At 43.5% G+C, this 18200-nt stretch overlaps 1 long non-coding RNA gene across 1 annotated transcript; it reads left to right on the forward strand.

Annotated features, from left to right (window-relative positions):
• The first annotated feature begins 3420 nt into the window (after nucleotides 1–3420).
• LOC310686463 lies at nucleotides 3421–10813 on the forward strand. Its single transcript, XR_014515944.1, has 3 exons — nucleotides 3421–4354; nucleotides 5995–6045; nucleotides 10538–10813. It is a non-coding gene; the product is annotated as an uncharacterized lncRNA (long non-coding RNA).
• The last annotated feature ends 7387 nt before the right edge of the window (nucleotides 10814–18200 follow it).

The following is an 18200-nucleotide window of genomic DNA, read 5'->3' on the forward strand; positions in this document are numbered from 1 at the left end:
CTTCCACTGCCTCCCGCAGTTTGGTCAGACTCATGTTTGTAGCTTCGACAACACTGTCCAACCATCTTGTCCTCTGTCGTCCCCTTCTCCTTGTGCCCTCCATCTTTCCCAACACCAGGGTCTTTTCCAGGGAGTCTTCTCTTCTCATGAGGTGGCCAAAGTATTGGAGCCTCAGCTTCAGGATCTGTCCTTCCAGTGAGCACTCAGGGCTGATTTCCCTAAGAATGGATGAGTTGCCCTACCTCTGTTTTTAGGATAGATGTTCAGCGACACATGGACATTCTTCCTTTGAAAATAAAAAAGCCAGCAATAATTTCAGGTCTGCCTCAACTTAGTCCTTTTTAGTGGATCAATGCCATTACCTGTAGTTCTTGATGGAACTGAGATCACTGATGCTCAGGGGCGCCGACTTATAAAAAATATTGGGGGAGCCCGCGAAAGCTCATGAATAATAAATAAGCTCATGAATATGCAGATAAAATGGCGCCGCCTCCTCGTGAGCGAATAGGGGAGAGCGTGCTGCGCCTATTAATCAGCTCCGAAGGAAATTGGGTGGAGCTTTTGCTCGGGAGGGAGGGCAGGAGGCATGCAGCCCGACCCTGTGCATTTTGGGCTGGGGGAGGGGCGGCGGCGGCGCTCTGCTGGAGGGGCGCCCGAGATTATTGGGGGGGCGGAGCCCCCCCAAACAAATTTTTGAGGGGGCTCGGGCCCCCTCAGGCCCCATGGAGTCGGCGCCTATGCTGATGCTCTGGGAAAAGAACCTGGGGAGAAGATAATGGAACATGTCTCAGCAACTGATGTCTCATACAGAAATGGGGAAAACCCATGGCTACTCCTCCTAGGTTATGGGTGCTATAGGTGAAGGAACTACAGCATGGCTGGCATGTTGACATTTTGGACCAGTCAGGTACTTCTCTTTCAGGCTGGACTGAGCTGTATTTCAGAGGCTGATCTTGAAGGCTGCAGCACATGGTAAGGCCAAATGCCTCTTTGTGGTGTTTTCATTCACCGTTAGCAGCCAAACCTCAAGAAAGAGCCATTTGCCCCTCTGGTTTGCACTGTGTATTTATTTGTTTGATTTTTTAGCCACCCACCCTTTACCATGAGTTTCCAGGGGCCATTTATAACAAAAAAGGGAATATAAAAAAATCAGTTTAAACGGTGGCAGTATCTCTGAAGAAGACAACTTATGTAAAGTGATATTTTTATTGAGCTAACTTACGAGCCCCTCATCAGGCATTCTATGTATAGCTGGGAAGAGTCCAGCTTTTACTGTGGGGACGCAGAACTTTACACTGCCTACCTCCCCCTGTTCAGCTACCTCTGTTGTTGATCGGTACCTCTGGCTTTTATTATTTATAGTCCTTTATGCGATGGTCGTCTCAATCTTTCAAAGAGATTAATGAATTTGTTCTCATGCTTCCTTTCCCTTATATTAGTTTTACAGACTAAACCACAAAGTTCTTGAATATGAAATGATTCATCAGAGGAAGTATGTACAGAACCTTTCGCCTCTCATTTTTTGCTTCACCACCTTATTTCTCAAGTAAAACTTCCTTTGTTTTTGTTACCTAGACAAGGCTGAGGGCTGAATTACAATGGTTTCCAGCAAGGGATTCATGATTCACTAGTGCTTCCTCTTTCTGAAGATCCAGAGTGGAGATTTGCACTGATCTCTACTAGGGCCCAGTGACTGAAGATATGGGGTGGGGGTGTTCTAGTGCAGTGGTGTCCAAACTTTTTTCAAAGAGGGCCAGATTTGATGAAGTGAAGGGCCGTGGGGGTCCACCATTTTAATGTATTTTTAATCTTTGTTGGAAGCTGCCCAGAGTGGCTGGGGAAACCCAGCCAGATGGGCGGGCAGGGTACAAATATTCTTCTTCTTCTTCTTCTTCTTCTTCTTCTTCTTCTTCTTCTTCTTCTTCTTCTTCTTCTTCATTACCAAAGGGCCGACCAAAGTTGTTGAGCTTCTTTTAGGATTGAAGTTGTTGAGGTTTTTTTAGGCTTTACCCCAGGAAATAAACTGCCACGGGGCTGGATTAGACCAGGCGACGGGCCGGATTAGACCCCCGAAACGGACTTTGGACATGCCTGTTCTAGTGCTACTGGCAATGTCAAATCTGCAACAGATGTCAATCTGGCACATGACAGGGGCAAGGAGAGACAGAAGGTTCATGTAGGCAGAAACAGTCCAGAGGTATGGAGGAATCACTTCCTGGCTTCTTTCACTGTCAGGTTCAGGGAGGATAGTAGACTTTAGAGCTGTAAAATTGACACTGAGCATGAGATTGGTTCATGGAGACTACCCAATTCAAAAGACCAGAAAGTTTCAGCTGTGTGCTGTTAGGAATCACAGAAATGAAGAGTTCAAAGGGATCAAAGTTATTCCAACCCTCTGCAATACAAGAATCTCAGCTAGATCATACATGACAGATGGCCATCCAGCCTCCAAGGAAGGAGAAGCCACCACTTGTGAGGGTTTCTTCCACTGTTGAACAGCTCTTACTATCAGAACATTCTTCCTGATGTCAGAATCGCCTTTTTTTTGTAACTTGAAGCCATTGATTCATGTCCCATCCTCCAGAGCAGGAGAAAATAATCTAGCTCCATCTTCCATTTGACAGACCTTAAGATATTTGAAGATGACTATACTATTTCCTCTGAGTCTCCTGTTTACCAGACTAAACATACCCAGCTCCTTCAACTTATAAATGATGTCACTTTTTATCAGTTTCCCCCACAAGGTAGTTATGCTAGACTACTACAGTTCAAGGTGCTTTAGGGAGTTCAAATCAGGTTAACTTTGAAATTTTCTTAGGAAGTGATTATGGTCTCTTTACTAACAGAACCCCATGATCACTGCAGATGGTGACAGCAGTCACGAAATTAAAACACGCCTGCTTCTTGGGAGAAAAGCAATGACAAATCTGGGCAGCATCTTAAAAAGCAGAGATATCACCTTGCCGACAAAGGTCTGTATAGTTAAAGCTATGATTTTCCCAGTAGTGATGTATGGAAGTGAGAGCTGGACCATAAAGAAGGCTGATCGCCGAAGAATTGATGCTTTTGAATTATGGTGCTGGAGGAGACTCTTGAGAGTCCCATGGACTGCAAGAAGATCAAACCTCTCTATTCTTAAGGAAATCAGCCCTGAGTTCTCACTGGAAGGACAGATCCTGAAGCTGAGGCTCCAATACTTTGGCCACCTCATGAGAAGAGAAGACTCTCTGGAAAAGACCCTGATGTTGGGAAAGATGGAGGGCACAAGGAGAAGGGGACGGCAGAGGACGAGATGGTTGGACAGTGTTCTCGAAGCTACCAGCATGAGTTTGACCAAACTGCGGGAGGCAGTGGAAGACAGGAGTGCCTGGCGTGCTCTGGTCCAGGGGGTCACGAAGAGTCGGACACGACTAAACTACTAAACAACAACAACTAACAGAACCTCTAAGTCAGAGCAGGACCGGATATTACAAGGTAGAATAACAAAGAAGGATAGAGCAAGCAGAAAATAGCCTCAGTGTGTAATTGGAGGGTCCCCCAGTAGTGATTTTAGTATGTGAATAGGTGTTACAAAGATACAAATGTTCCTATATTCATCCATGAAATGTTGGAGGGGGATGGATGTCAAAGAGACTGTTTGCTTAATCTTCAAGGAAGGAGGCCAGCCAAACTGCTCAGACACTGCTCTCTGCCAGATAATCCATTGAGCAAATAGCTAAGGTTGCACGGCTGTCATTGCAAGGTTAAGACATTGTAGCTGTGAGCTGGAAACATCCCTACAAAATGGCTGGAAACTGCAGGGGAGAAAAAAAATCCAAAAGTGTTTTGGTTTTTTTTGCAAATGAAACATTTATCTCTGTAAGTGGCTTGTTAACTACTTCTGAGATCACACAAAATGTTGCTCCAGTTATTAATAATAGAACATTTTACGGAAACGTATCCTGTATCGTGTGTTTTTTCATAAACACTTTAAATTGGGTTTCAGTACTATAACTGTATTATTCTGACACATGTAACGTTATTACAATTTAATTTATAGAGTGTTTAATTGCCAAGATGGGCTTCTAAGCTGTTTACGTGAAACCAGAGGCAGGCTTGATTCAAACGCAAACATGCTGTCGGTGCACAGTTATGCAGTTTAACTGAAAAGGGAGTCAGAATGTTGACAATTATAGAGGTGACCACGCTGTGCTCAGCAGTGTCCGAGAAAAGAGATCGCAGCATCTCTTGTGGCATCAGCCATGGTGGTTCCTCAGCATCCTCAGGCAGCTGCTGCTGGTCCACCACAGCAGTGGCCATCTGGTGCTCCTCAGAAGAACGCCACTATCATTGCTTCCATCATCCCTCTCCTCAGGTATGTCCTGCCTCTCTCTTAACATCTAGTTAAATAAGAGCGAGAATGGAGAGTCAGTCCGTCACCAACATGGGTCGAGGCACAATGGTGGTTCATGCCACGATCCCCTCCAATTTGGAATCAGATTGAAAGATTTTCAGCTCTGGTGCTACTACAAGAGTGAAATGTGAGGGAATTGAAAAGGTGAGTCTGAAGAACAAGACCTTCATATCTTCATCCATCTCTGGGTCATTGCTGGAGATGTTTGGACACCTCGTTTTCCTCCTTGGACCATCTCCTTGGGCACAGTTCATGAACTCCATGTTTCCAAATGTATGAGTCAGGAGGAGAATTTAATTTTACTTCTTGTGTCAAAATCTGGAATGCCCTCCCTTCAGTAATTGATGAGGCAGATACAGTACAGTGGTAAAGGTAAAGGTAAAGGGACCCCTGACCATTAGGTCCAGTCGTGACTGACTCTGGGGTTGCGGCACTCATCTCGCTTTATTGGCCGAGGGAGCCAGCGTACAGCTTCCAGGTCATGTGGCCAGCATGACTAAGCCGCTTCTGGCAAACCAGAGCAGCGCACGGAAACGCCATTTACCTTCCCGCCGGAGCTGTAACTATTTATCTACTTGCACTTTGACGTGCTTTCGAACTGCTAGGTTGGCAGGAGCAGGGACCGAGCAAAGGGAGCTCACCCCGTCATGGGGTACAGTCGTACCTCGGGTTAAGTACTTAATTCATTCTCGAGGTTTGTTCTTAACCCGAAACTGTTCTTAACCTGAAGCACCACTTTAGCTAATGGGGCCTCCTGCTGCTGCCGCACTGCCGGAGCATGATTTCTGTTCTCATCCTGAAGCAAACTTCTTAACCCAAGGTACTATTTCTGGGTTAGCGGAGTCTGTAACCTGAAGCGTTTGTAGCCTGAAGTGTATGAAACCCGAGGTACCACTGTAATGTATGTTAAATGCCTCTTTGAAAACTTACATGTTTACCAAAGCTTTCCTAGACACTGGCTGCTAATTTTAATTTTTTGTTTTGTGTGGTACTCAATTTATTTGATATATATATATCAATAAAAACATAACACAATAAAACTTTAAATATATTATATTTTGATTGTTTTTATGTAAGCCACTTAAAGCAGGAAAGAGGAATGGAGGTCTTCCAGATGTCGTTGGACTCCAACTCCCATCAGCCTCAGCCTGCATGGCCAACTGCTATGGATGATGGGAGTTGGAGTCCAACAACATCTGGAGGACCAGAGGCTCCTCACCCCTGGCTTGGAGGTTGTGAGTGTTAATAACAGTTTATAACTAAAGAAAGTAATGAAATAAAAGGCAGTTGATGTTCTGATCTCTAGGTAGCTCCAATATGACCTCCAGGTAGCTGCTGGGGATAATTGCTGGAGGTAAGGGAATGTGCTTTTAAAAAGCAATTTTCCCTGGTGGAGAAGGGAATAAAAAAGGGTATTTTCAAACTATGTGAAGAGTCACTTGCAACATTTATTCTAAAACACATAATTTATGTAAGGAAGCTGTGCTATGGAACATGTATTTTAATATTAAATGCTTGTGGTTTTTAAATAAATGTAGCACTTAACGTTTGTCTGAAAGTGCCCAGATTCCTGGAAAAATAATTTTGCAAAATCCCTCTAGGCATAAATCTCTGGATCAGGCTGACATTGTCTCCGGAAGTTCTGAGGAAAGGTGATTCACTCTTGCTTTTAAATGTATGCCACAGTGAAACTCGTTTTCAAGGTGCCATGAGATTCTGTTCCTGTTTTTAAAGAATTTTCTTCATTTCAGATGGAATGCTGACCTTCTTCTTTGAGTAACTTTGTTTTTTGCCTCTCAGGTACATTCCAGGCAACTTATCCATATGTTTTGTCTATTCTCAGTAGCCTCACATTATTCCAATTTTGGATGGATAGATGATAGATAGATAGATGATAGATAGATAGATGATAGATGATAGTAGCACCTCACCTCAGACTTTGCACCTTCATAAGAAGTGGCTCTCTTCACCCCCACCCCAGTTTTTGGCATATCTTTTGCACTACCAATCTCATTCTTGTTGGATGGCTAGCGTATTGTCAGCTTGTGATCAGAGGTTCTCTGCTTTGTTTTAGGTACATTTCCCCACTCTTTTGATGCCAAAACGTGTTTCTCCAAGACAATGGCTTTATTAACAGCAGTACAGTGGTACCTTGGGTTACATACGCTTCAGGTTACAGACTCCGCTAACCCAGAAATAGTACCTTGGGTTAAGAACTTTGCTTCAGGATAAGAACAGAAATCATGCTCCGGTGGCGCAGCAGCAGCAGGAGGCCCCATTAGCTAAAGTGGTGCTTCAGGTTAAGAACAGTTTCAGGTCAAGAACGGACCTCCGGAATGAATTAAGTACTTAACCCGAGGTACCACTGTAGTTGAAGAATGCTTGGCAAAAATACAAGGTATTTTGCAGCATTTTGTTGACCCCCCCCCCCACATTTCTCTTAAGCATGTCATCTGGTACTGCACGCCCACACACCTGAACCCCCAAACCCTGTTGGTTTTTTCTATTACTGTATTTCTATCTTTCATGTATCTCTCACTTATAAAAGGTGTGGGCAAGACATAGAGCTTCTTGTCCTCTAATTGGCTCTCTCATTCTAGCTAGTCCTCTATTACTGACCTTACTGGGCCAAAGCAAACTTGTATGCTTTCATGAACTTATATACTTTGTATATGCAGTGGTACCTTGGTTCTCAAACTTAATCCGTTCCGGAAGTCCATTCCAAAACCAAAGCGTTCCAAAACCAAGGCGCGCTTTCCCATAGAAAGCAATGCAAAATGGATTAATCCGTTCCAGACTTTTAAAAACAATCCCTAAAACAGCGATTTGACATGAATTTTAATATCTAACGAGACCACTGATCCATAAAATGAAAGCGATAATCAACGTACTGTACTATAAAATAAATAAGACAGTATTGTAGATGATAAAAATTGCACTGATTGGGGGGGGGGGCTTTTATCCATTTCTGCAGTCACACAATCAATCAGTAGCTGAACTGGGTTCCACACAGTCACAAAAACAAATTAACCAGAAAAGCCTCAAAAACAAAAACGCAAATAGCAAAAAGAGAAGCGCCTAACTTAATCCATTCCGGAAGTCCGTTTGACTTCCAAAATGTCCGAAAACCAAGGTGCAGCTTCTGATTGGTGCAGGCACCCTAGGAAGAATAGCTGATAGCCGCATCAGATGTTCAGCTTTTGAAAAACATTTGAAAACCGGAACACTTACTTCCAGGTTTTCGGTGTTTAAGAACCAAGATGCCTCTTGATGTTTGCATACTGTGAGTAGCTGGTGCAGATGAGCTTTTAAGTTTGGGGGGAGAATCGCCAAAGAGCCAGCCAGGTGTCTATCTGTCTATTTGTCTATTTGTCTATCTGTCTATCTGTCTATCTGTCTATCTGTCTATCTGTCTATCTGTCTATCTGTCTATCTCAGTGTTCCCCAACCTTGGGCCTCCAGCTGTTTTTGGACTACATCTCCCATCATCCCTCGCTAGCAAGACCAGTGGTCAAGGATGATGGGAATTGTAGTCCAAAAACAGCTGGAGGCCCAAGGTTGGGGAACACTGGTCTCTCTGTCTCTCTGTCTCTCTGTCTCTCTGTCTCTCTGTCTATCTATCTCTCCATTGAGGCAACACCTGATGTTGAAATTTTGCACCCCTAACAATTTTGCACCCCTATGTGCCTCCCCCATGCTATGCCACTGACTGCAGCCAACCTCCTCAATGTTTATGGTAGGTAGAATAATGAAATCAAAAGATCACAGAGTTGGAAGGGACCACAACGGTCATCTAGGAAACATACTACAATGGGTACAGAAACAAGGTGTGCAATGGAGGTCCTAGGTATTTATTATCTTGTTCGTGCCTCATATTGTGTTTGATATACATTCCGCTCACATTATGGCACATGCCTGTTAGGGTATTCATGGATCGCCTGTTTTGGAGGAGGTGTGAAATCTTGAAGCACACAACTGTCACTTGTTCATCTGGACGGAAAAATAATGTTCTATTTTTGGGTTGAGTCCATTGCAAAAAGAAGAAGGAGCACAAGGACAGTCAATGATTAATAGACATGCTCCAGGATGCTGTCAGCAGGAAGCCAATCTAAGTGCTGGGGACAGCTAAATAATTGAAGGGAACAGGTGAGAGAGGCAGCCATTAGTTATAGTTGATAAGGGAGGCTTTCTGCTTGGGCAAGCTGCCCAGTTGAAAGGGCAGGTTTCCCAATTGAGAAGATTTGTCTTCATGAATGTTGTGATATGCTGCAGCACCCTTTAAAAGAGAACCCATTTTTAAATCCAGAAATCTACCTACTAATTTTCCATGCAGCAGCGGTGCACAGCTCAGCATGCTTAAAATGCAGCAAGTCAGAAGCGGGTGAAGCTACTTAAATGAGATATTACTGGCTTGCTAGCAGATTATGTGGGTTTTTAAAAAAATACAGTGGAACCTTGGTTCTCGAATTCAATCTATTCTGGAAGTCTGTTTGACTCTCAAAACCATTCAAAAACTAAGGCACGGCTTCCGATTGGCTGCAGGAGCTTCCTTCACACAAGCAGAAGTTGTGTTGGACATTCGGCTTCCGAAAAATGTTTCAAAACGGGAACACTTACTTCTGGGTTTTCGATGTTCAGGAGCCGATTTGTTGGTCAATTAAGCCACTCAAGAACCAAGGTACCTGTAGGGATATCACGGAGTGGGCAGTGGGCAGTGGGGTCCAGAGGGAGACTGGCTGCCTGCACGCATGACCTTGGGGTGTGGGGTACATCCCCCTCCGACAAGCCACAGCTGTCTGTACATCGTTTCCTCTGTCTGACCTTTTGCGGTCTCAGTAGTCGGCGGTGTCCTGTCTGTAACCTTTGTCCCTGAGACCTTTTGTCTCCTTCGTCATACACTGTGCAAGGGGAAAATGACGCGGTGGAAACAGGTGCCAAAATAACTTTGTGCCACCCCACGATCTCGGGACCGAAGGTGTGTAAAGGTCACAGCCCAAAATGTATCTGCCTAGCTTGCATATTTGTCTCAATAAAAGGAGGCTCCACAGGACTGATCAGCAGCTCACTTCAGCCCACCTGTGCGCAGCTCACATGATGATCAACACCTGTCTTGTGCTTTCACTTCAGTACCACTGTAATGGGTTAGCTGACATTTGGTTTGTGACGCTCCCCCCAAAAAGCCCACATGTTAAATCAGGCCCAGGAACCCTTGAGGTGTTGGTCTAGATTGACAAGAGGTCTTTCTGAGCATTGTCACCATTCTTTCCTTTTCCTCCAAGTTTTCTGCAATAATATTGAGAACTTGAGGTGGGGCATCCATCAAGACAGCGTTACATGCCTTCCCAATCACCAAGTGCTGTGGGAGTCCAGGGGTCTGTGTTTCCTTTTGGACAGTGAGGCACAGCAGAGACTGTGGTGTCTTTATGATATATAGTTTATTTATACACACATATATACAACCTGAGCCTAGATGGAGATAGTGCAGAACATTCACATCCCAAGAGGGTTCTGTTCCTTCCATTGCTGCAGGCTGCAATTCCATGGTGTCAAACTCTCTCTGAAACATAAAACCAGTGCTTTCTCTCTCTCTAAAAAAATGTTTAGGGGTACTCTTATTTTGACTCAAGAAAATCACCATTTTATAGTTCAAATCGGGAAAAATAAATACAGTAAATGCTTCACACATTGAACTCTTGCTTCCGTCTGAGACTCGGGAAACACTGGGAAAGGAAATGAGGCCACCATCGGGGGGAGTAACAACGAAACTGACTAGTCGCCATGCTAGATTCCAATTCATACTTCACACATTAAATGCTCGCTTCCATCTCAGACTCAGGAAACACCATGACAGGAAATGAAGCCGCCATCATGGGGTAGCAACGGAACTGACGATTCACCAGGCTAGAGAAGAAACTATTTTTTTTTTTAAAAAAATAGTTTCTTCTCCCGTTAGATTCACAAAATGTTTAGGGGTACGCATCCCCCTGCATCCCCCAGAAAAAAGCACTGCATAAAAGAAACCACCCTCTTCTCTTGCCCTCTCTCTCCAATTTGCAGAACTGACAATTTCCCCCTGTTTGCTTACGTCATCCAAACTGAAATCCTATACCTTTTAATCTCTTTTGTCTCTGTCCACTAATGCAGTAGTAGTAGCAGCAGCAGCAACAACAGGTCTGTACCCTCTGCCTCCCAGGAAAAAAGAGTGTGACTATTCATCAGCCAGAGAAGGTGCAGATGGAGAGTTTAGATTCCCTCCCTTTGCAAGAAAAGACTATTGGCTCCAGCTGTCAGCAGACCTGGGACTGAAGAGCAGAAGGAAAGAACAATCTGGTCCCATCCATTTGCCAAGGAGATAAGAATGGATTGTATGGGTTTGGGTCAAGTGTGTGTGTTGTGGCAGGCTGTTGTAAGCCACATGAAGGATCAGATAAATATGTATATTCTAAAAAAACAAAAAAAAAAAAAACAAAAAAACAAAAAAAAAAACAAAAAAAAACCAACTGATAAAGAATGTATAATTGCAGTCATTGCCTTCCCCAAATCCAGATTTGGGACCCCACTTATCTCCCTGGCTCCCTTGCCAGGGGCCCAATCTGGTTTACCCTCTACATTTGTATGTAAAAGGTAAAGGTAAAGGGACCCCTGACCATTAGGTCCAGTCATGACCGACTCTGGGGCTGTGGCGCTTATCTCACTTTATTGGCCGAGGGAGCCAGCGTACAGCTTCCAGGTCATGTGGCCAGCATGACTAAGCTGCTTCTGGTGAACCAGAGCAGCGCACAGAAACACCGTTTACCTTCCCGCCGGAAGTATTTATCTACTTGCACTTTGACGTGCTTTCGAACTGCTAGGTTGGCAGGAGCTGGGACCGAGCAACGGGAGCTCACCCCGTCGTGGGGATTTGAACCACCGACCTTCTGATCAGCAAGTCCTAGGCTCTGTGGTTTAACCCACGTCCCGCATTTGTATGTAATTTAATTTAAATATGCCAGCCACACAGTTGCCAATTGCTTGATTGCCATCTTGTCGAGTTTGACCCTAAAATAAATCTGGTCAAAGGTAGAAGTGCCTCCAGTCCTAATTCCGAAAAAAGCACATCTTAATTTGTGCCCAATAAATATGTTATTATTAATAAAGAATACTGGAGGAAACACTTGTCAGTATACTTGTAGTCGTCAGATCTTGCATTCCAGTTTTTATCCGAGCCCCTGTGGGTAAAATGTCAATGTCCAGATTAGTTACCTCTTCTTAGGAAGCAGGAAGAGATTTTGTCAGGGACAACTTCAGAGGGAGATGGTTAAAATTCAAAAGCTACCATCAGGTTGTTCACGAAAGCTTTGCATGTTTGAAGTTTTTTTCAGAAATTTGAGAGGACAGCTGGTACCGAACTCAAAAGAGACTCATGCATCTTCTTTTTTCCTTGTTAACTGTCAACATCAAACAGCAAGGAGTTTGAGTGACAATAGGCGATAGCCCAATTCTATCCACGATGATTTGTCGCATTCACACATGCAAGTCACTCTTTTGATGTTACAGCTAGTAACGGGGCAACTCCAACCATGTTTGCTCAGCATTCAACACCACCGAATCCGGTTGGGCTTACACTCATGTAACTACTGTTAAGATTTCAGCCTAAAACTATAAGCATACATGTGTGAACTGACTGCTAGAATTCCAGGAAGCATTGAGCTGGAACATGCCTAGTTGTCTTTGACATGTCAAAGCATACATGCAGTGTGTTTCCCCCTAAAATATAATATTGTTTAGGGGTACTCTCATTTTCCTGTTGTTGTTGTTTAGTCATTTAGTCGTGTCTGACTCTTCGTGACCCCATGGACCAGAGCACGCCAGGCACTCCTGTCTTCTGACCACACCAAAATTATCCAGGTTCATGGTTCTTACATTCCAGGTTCCTATGCAATATTTTTCTTTACAGCATTGGACTTTCCTTTCGCTTCCAGGCATATCCGCAACTGAGCGACCTTTCGGCTTTGGCCCAGCCACTTCATCAGCTCTTAATCAACTTGTACTTGTCCTCCGCTCTTCCTCAGTAGCATGTTGGACACCTTCTGATCTGAGGGGCTCATTTTCCAGTGTCATAACTTTTATATGCCTGCTGTCTTTGTCCATGGAGTTTTCTTGGCAGGGATACTGGAGTGGCTTGCCAGTTCCTGCTCCAGGTGGATCATGTTTGGTCAAAACTCTCCACTATGACCTGTCCATCTTGGGTGGACCTGCACGGCATAGCTCATAGCTTCTTTGAGTTATTCAAGCCCCTTCGCCACGGCAAGGCAGTGATTCATGAAGGGGCTCATTTTCTTACTCATATGGAAATACTGCCCCTCAATGAGGCCAAACTTAGATTCACAAAATGTTTAGGGGTATCCGTACCCCTGTGTCCCCCCCGAAAAAAGCACGGCATACATATAAACTTTTTCTACCCTCCAGTTCACCCAGTAATGTTTATAACCCTTCTCAGACTGGAAGTAAGCCCCATTGACTTCAGTGGGACTTTCTTCTGGTCAGACATGCATATGATTTCACTATTAATCATTCATCTCTATTCACCCGCAACTGATGCCGAAACATTTCTGTACATGAAAGTACTTCAGATTGTTTCCCACCTGTTTATTTTGCTTCTTTATTTACAGCTTCCACCCAGTGCTACCAACTGCTGCTCTTTTGATGCATGCTTTTCAGCAACACATATTGTAAAAGAGAATGGGAGCATTTTTGTTGTCGTGGCAGCTAATGCTTGGATCTCAGGGACTGATATCCTGAGGCATAAATCAAGTTAACCGTGATAACTTCAATGTAAGAAGAAGAAGAAGAAGAAGAAGAAGAAGAAGAAGAAGAAGAAGAGGAGGAGTTTGGATCTGATATCCCACTTTATAGGGAAAGGAGAATGTTAGCCGCTTTGAGACTCCTGAAGGGGAGTGAAAGGTGGGATATCAAATCCAAACTCTTCTTCTTCTTCTTTATCACTACCCTAAGGAGTCTCAAAGCAGCTAACAATCCCCTTTTCCCTTCCTCCCCCACAACAAACACTCTGTGAGGTGAGTGGGGCTGAGAGACTTCAAAGAAGTATGACTGGCCCAAGGTCACCCAGCAGCTGCATGTGGAGGAGCGGAGACGCGAACCCGGTTCCCCAGATTACGAGACTACCGCTCTTAACCACTACACCACACTGGCTCTCCAGGCAAACTCATTGGGGATGTGTTATTTTTTGTACCACGGATAACCAACTTTTCTAGACCCTCAGTTGCAGGTGTGCTAATTGTGGTCCTGAACCAGCAACTTGGTCCTTGTCCAGGGTCCTGATCTTCCTCACCTTATGCTTCCAGTCTATTCCAGCACCTACCAGTCTTCCTCTTGCTGGGGCCATCATATCACAATGGATCAAGACAGACTAAAGCTTGTCTTGCAGAGGTAGGTCCTTGTCTTGAGCTGGATACTGGAGATCACTGATCTAGAAATGATAATTCACACTACCCCAACAGAAGGAGTTATTTGCTCATTCCTAATTCTCAGTCACCAAGCTTTGTGTGCAATTGGTAAGCGATACAGAATAAATTTTCCCACGAGGAACTGCTAACTAACTCCTTGCCTTGGGCTAGTTGAGACAAGTTTTGTGATGGAAATATTCTTTTAAATTCCCCAGAAGCAAATAAATATATAATGGCTCAGTGGACTACAGTGTGTACATCAAGAACAATGAGAGTCTGTTCCAGATAAATTATAAATGAGACACCCAATAATTTCAACAGATGCTACCTTCGGGCCAGAGTGACACATTTCATAATTTTGTTGCCACATGCTTTGTCTCTAAATAAGCGCTACGCCGAACATCTGCATGGAAGGTATCCGTCTGTTGTTGCTTTGATAGCCCAATTGAATGCCAACAAATATAGACAGCTGTGGCTAGTGCCCTGTTTTATGCTAGTTTAGCTAGTTTCCATTTAAATTACAGTTGTTTCAGATTATAGCGATCTTCTCAGTGATTTTGAAATGCAAGTGCATATTTGATAAGATAGACTGAAGCCAGCCTGAAAAGTCCTTGGCCCCTGAACATGTGTAATGCTTTGTAAAATGAGGTTTTAAAAAAATGAATCAGGAGGCCATGGTTTTTTTTAAAAAAACTGTTCTTTTTTTAAAAAACGAAACCCAGTGACCTACTTTTCTCATTAAGTTCTTCTTGTCCCAGTCCAGAGGTAGGACTGGCATCTGAAAGACTAAACGACTGATCCAATTAAAACTTAGAGACACCACTACCATTTCAGCTATCTTATCTTCCAGAAGAACACAATACAATACAGAAGGTTCATGTGTAGAGGATTGACAAGGCAGTTTAGGACTCGATACCGTAAATGTCAATTGGAAAGGGGGAGATGGATGTCTGTTTCTGTTGCAGTTGTAAAAAACCCAAAACTCTTGCAATGCTGTCCTTGTGATATTGGCAAAAGGAGGGGGGGGGGTTATTGCAGTGTGGACATAGACTTCAGCTACTTTATAACCCTGTGACAGTGTTGCTGTTTTGTTTTACTATAAAAATGCTTTGGAAAAATGCCTAGACTGCCCTGTCAAAATTTTGGGCAATATATTGTTTTAGGTTCTCTGTTTCTCATTTGCTAGGAAGCATAAAGCAGCCTTTGCCGGGTAAGTTTTCTGTGGAGAAGGGAGCACTGGATACATATGGTACTTCCTAATAATCTGTTTATTTACAAATGTATAAGCAGAAGCAAGCACATAAGCAGTAACAGATTCAAAGCACCATTAATTCAGATTCCTCTGGAGTCCACACTGTTTCTTTAGAGTTTCCACACATGTCTTTAAAAATGCAAATAGCATCAATGGAGAGGGGACTGATAATTATCAGGATCCTAGCAGCCCTGCCCCAAGCAGATCCTTTTTGTGTAGTTTGGCCTATGTTTCATTTATAACCTTTTAAATTAATTTTTCCATATCATGATTCTCTTGTTTGTTTGTTTAGTCGTTTAGTCATGTCCGACTCTTCGTGACCCCATGGACCAGAGCACGCCAGGCACTTCTGTCTTCCACTGCCTCCCGCAGTTTGGTCAAACTCATGCTGGTAGCTTCGAGAACACTGTCCAACTCATCTCATCCTCTGTCATCCCTTTTTCCTTGTGCCCTCCATCTTTCCCAACATCAGGGTCTTTTCCAGGGAGTCTTCTCTTCTCATGAGGTGGCCAGAGTATTGGAGTCTCAGCTTCAGGATCTGTCCTTCCAGTGAGTACTCAGGGCTGATTTCCTTAAGAATAGATAGGTTTGATCTTCTTGCAGTCCATGGGACTCTCAAGAGTCTCCTCCAGCACCATAATTCAAAAGCATCAATTCTTCAGCGATCAGCCTTCTTTATGGTCCAGCTCTCACTTCCATATACCACTACTGGGAAAACCATAGCTTTAACTGTACGGACCTTTGTTGGCAAGGTGATGTCTCTGCTTTCATTCTCTTAAGTACCTCTAACTGATGTTTTGGGTCTGAAGGGTGACATCAGCCATGGCTAATGACTTGGATGCAGCCAGAGGTATTCTAAAGTTCTTCTCTTGAATGGCTGATCTTTTTGATCAATGTGTTTGGAATCCTCATCACCATCTGGCAGAATACATTTTGAGAAATACAGTACAAGTTCAACCATCCCTAGAACTACATGAGAGCTCCTTTGTTTCTAGGCCATTCTTCTTCTGAGAAGTTGTTTGAAGATTCTTGAAAACGTTGAATTAACGAACTCATGTATCATATGCACATATTGTGCCATAACCAATGTTGTCTGTCCAGCAGCATAATCAGCAGGTGGCAGAGCTTAAATGGTTGGGCCACCAAGGAACCCAATGCAACAGTTGTTCTAGCAGAAGCTTGTTGTGTAAGAGCTGATTCTTGCTGTGAAATAGCTTGCACAACAAGATTTGCAAAGTTATTTGTGTTTTCCCTTATGCAATAGCTGTTTCTTGTTGTGCAATCTGTTGGACAACGCTTGATGACAACCTTGTGCAACGTTATTCTGTTAGCACAAGTTTACTGCTAAGTGACTTTAATTTAGTGGTACATTGGGTACCTTGCGGTTTTGTACATATTTATTGTTTTGATTGCAACCTGCAGGCTGTAAAGTTTGCAGAACTATTTTGAACTGTGGATATTGTACACATATGAACCTAGAAAAAGTGAGACCTTTCAGCCGACCACACAATAATCTGTATAAAGAAAATAATTGGTGACTTCTTTCTTACACAATGAATGGCCATTCCCAGCAGAACTGCAGGTGCCACAAACTGAACTGGAACAGAATGATCTGAAATACTTGAGCAGAGATTCTTTCCTTTCTTAGGTCTCAGTATCTAGGGCATTCTTTTAGAGATGCTGAGATCCTACGGGCTTTGGCTTTTGGCACTGTATTGTATGACAATACTTAAATGACATTTTTATTCTTGGAAAAGCGCATCATTTATCCTATTCTTTCAGTTGATACATTATAGGCTTGATTTGCTGCATTCAACTGTCACACTCGGGGTTTAGGTTTAAAAAGACAGAACATGTTGTATAATTCAGGCTGTAGACATTATCAGAGTGTTACACAAATCTCAGAAGTTGTCAGGGGAAATAATGGAAAATTTTATTATTATTTTAAGGAAGAGAATAGGAGATGAGAGGCTAAAGTGCCAAACCAACAGCACTTGTAATAGCAAACTCAAGTCATGCCAACATTATTCTAGCCACAATTGGGCTACAGAGACACAGGGAGGAGTCAAGGAAATGCCAAAGTTTGCACAAAAATAAGGGATAAAACCTGTAAGGTTGCAAACACACACAAAAACCTTCCACAACAGCCCAATGAGGACTGAGCATGCTCAGAATGCCAAAGAATACTGGGAATTTAGGGGGGAAATGAAAAAAGCCCCTGCCGGAAATGGAATATTTTATCATGGGAGAGGATGTGACTGAAACACTGAACTCCAGGATCACTCCATAGTATATATATTTTTCCCTGTGCCCTTTGTCTACAGGGATGGAACTGGTGATCTTTCATAACATGGCGCCTTGTGTGAGACCAAAATTTGGTGCCCCCAAATGGATCTTCTCAATTATGGAGCTTCTCAATTTCGCACCTGCTCATGTTGGCACCCTGTGTGTTAGGGACCACCCCTAAATCTGCACTGCTTGTCTATAATTTGTTTGCCAGCTGGGGCAGACTGAATATAGGTGCTAGAGGGAAGGGCAGTGGTGGGGAGGACAACGAAGGAGAGAAAGAGAAGACATGAAATTACACCCCAGTTTTGTGTTGTTAGTGCTTATAGGGATGTGTGTGAGAGAGGACCATTGGGAGAAAGATAATCACCCAATGAAATAATATATCTCACTGACCCCGAAGCCTTTTCTCTGATGTAGGAGGTGTGCGCACCAAGTGAGGGAAAATTAAGACACAGACTTTTCCATACTTATGTATACATGTACCCAGTATATGCAATGCATCTTTAGTTGCTGAGCACATCAATTTTAAAATTAAACATATTTTTGTTTTGTTTTTGCACAGTCACTACAAATTATGCAGTTCTCATTCTCCCCCCTCAACACTCCCAAAAGAAAAAAAAATGGCCTACTATAGGCTGCCTCGATTTCCTCCACTACAGGCAAAGAGCATTTTGCACATGGGTTCCGTTCCTGGCCTCTGTGTGTGTTGGCACAGCGATCATAAGCACAATTCTGCCCTGCCCATGTTCCCACCCCTGTTTTGCCCCCCATTTCCTTCCATTCTTCCCTCTTTCTGGTCCAAAAGTACCTGCACGTTGGT

Source organism: Podarcis liolepis, assembly GCF_965112155.1.
Source record: "Podarcis liolepis genome assembly, chromosome: 9".
Classification (NCBI taxonomy): domain Eukaryota; kingdom Metazoa; phylum Chordata; class Lepidosauria; order Squamata; family Lacertidae; genus Podarcis; species Podarcis liolepis.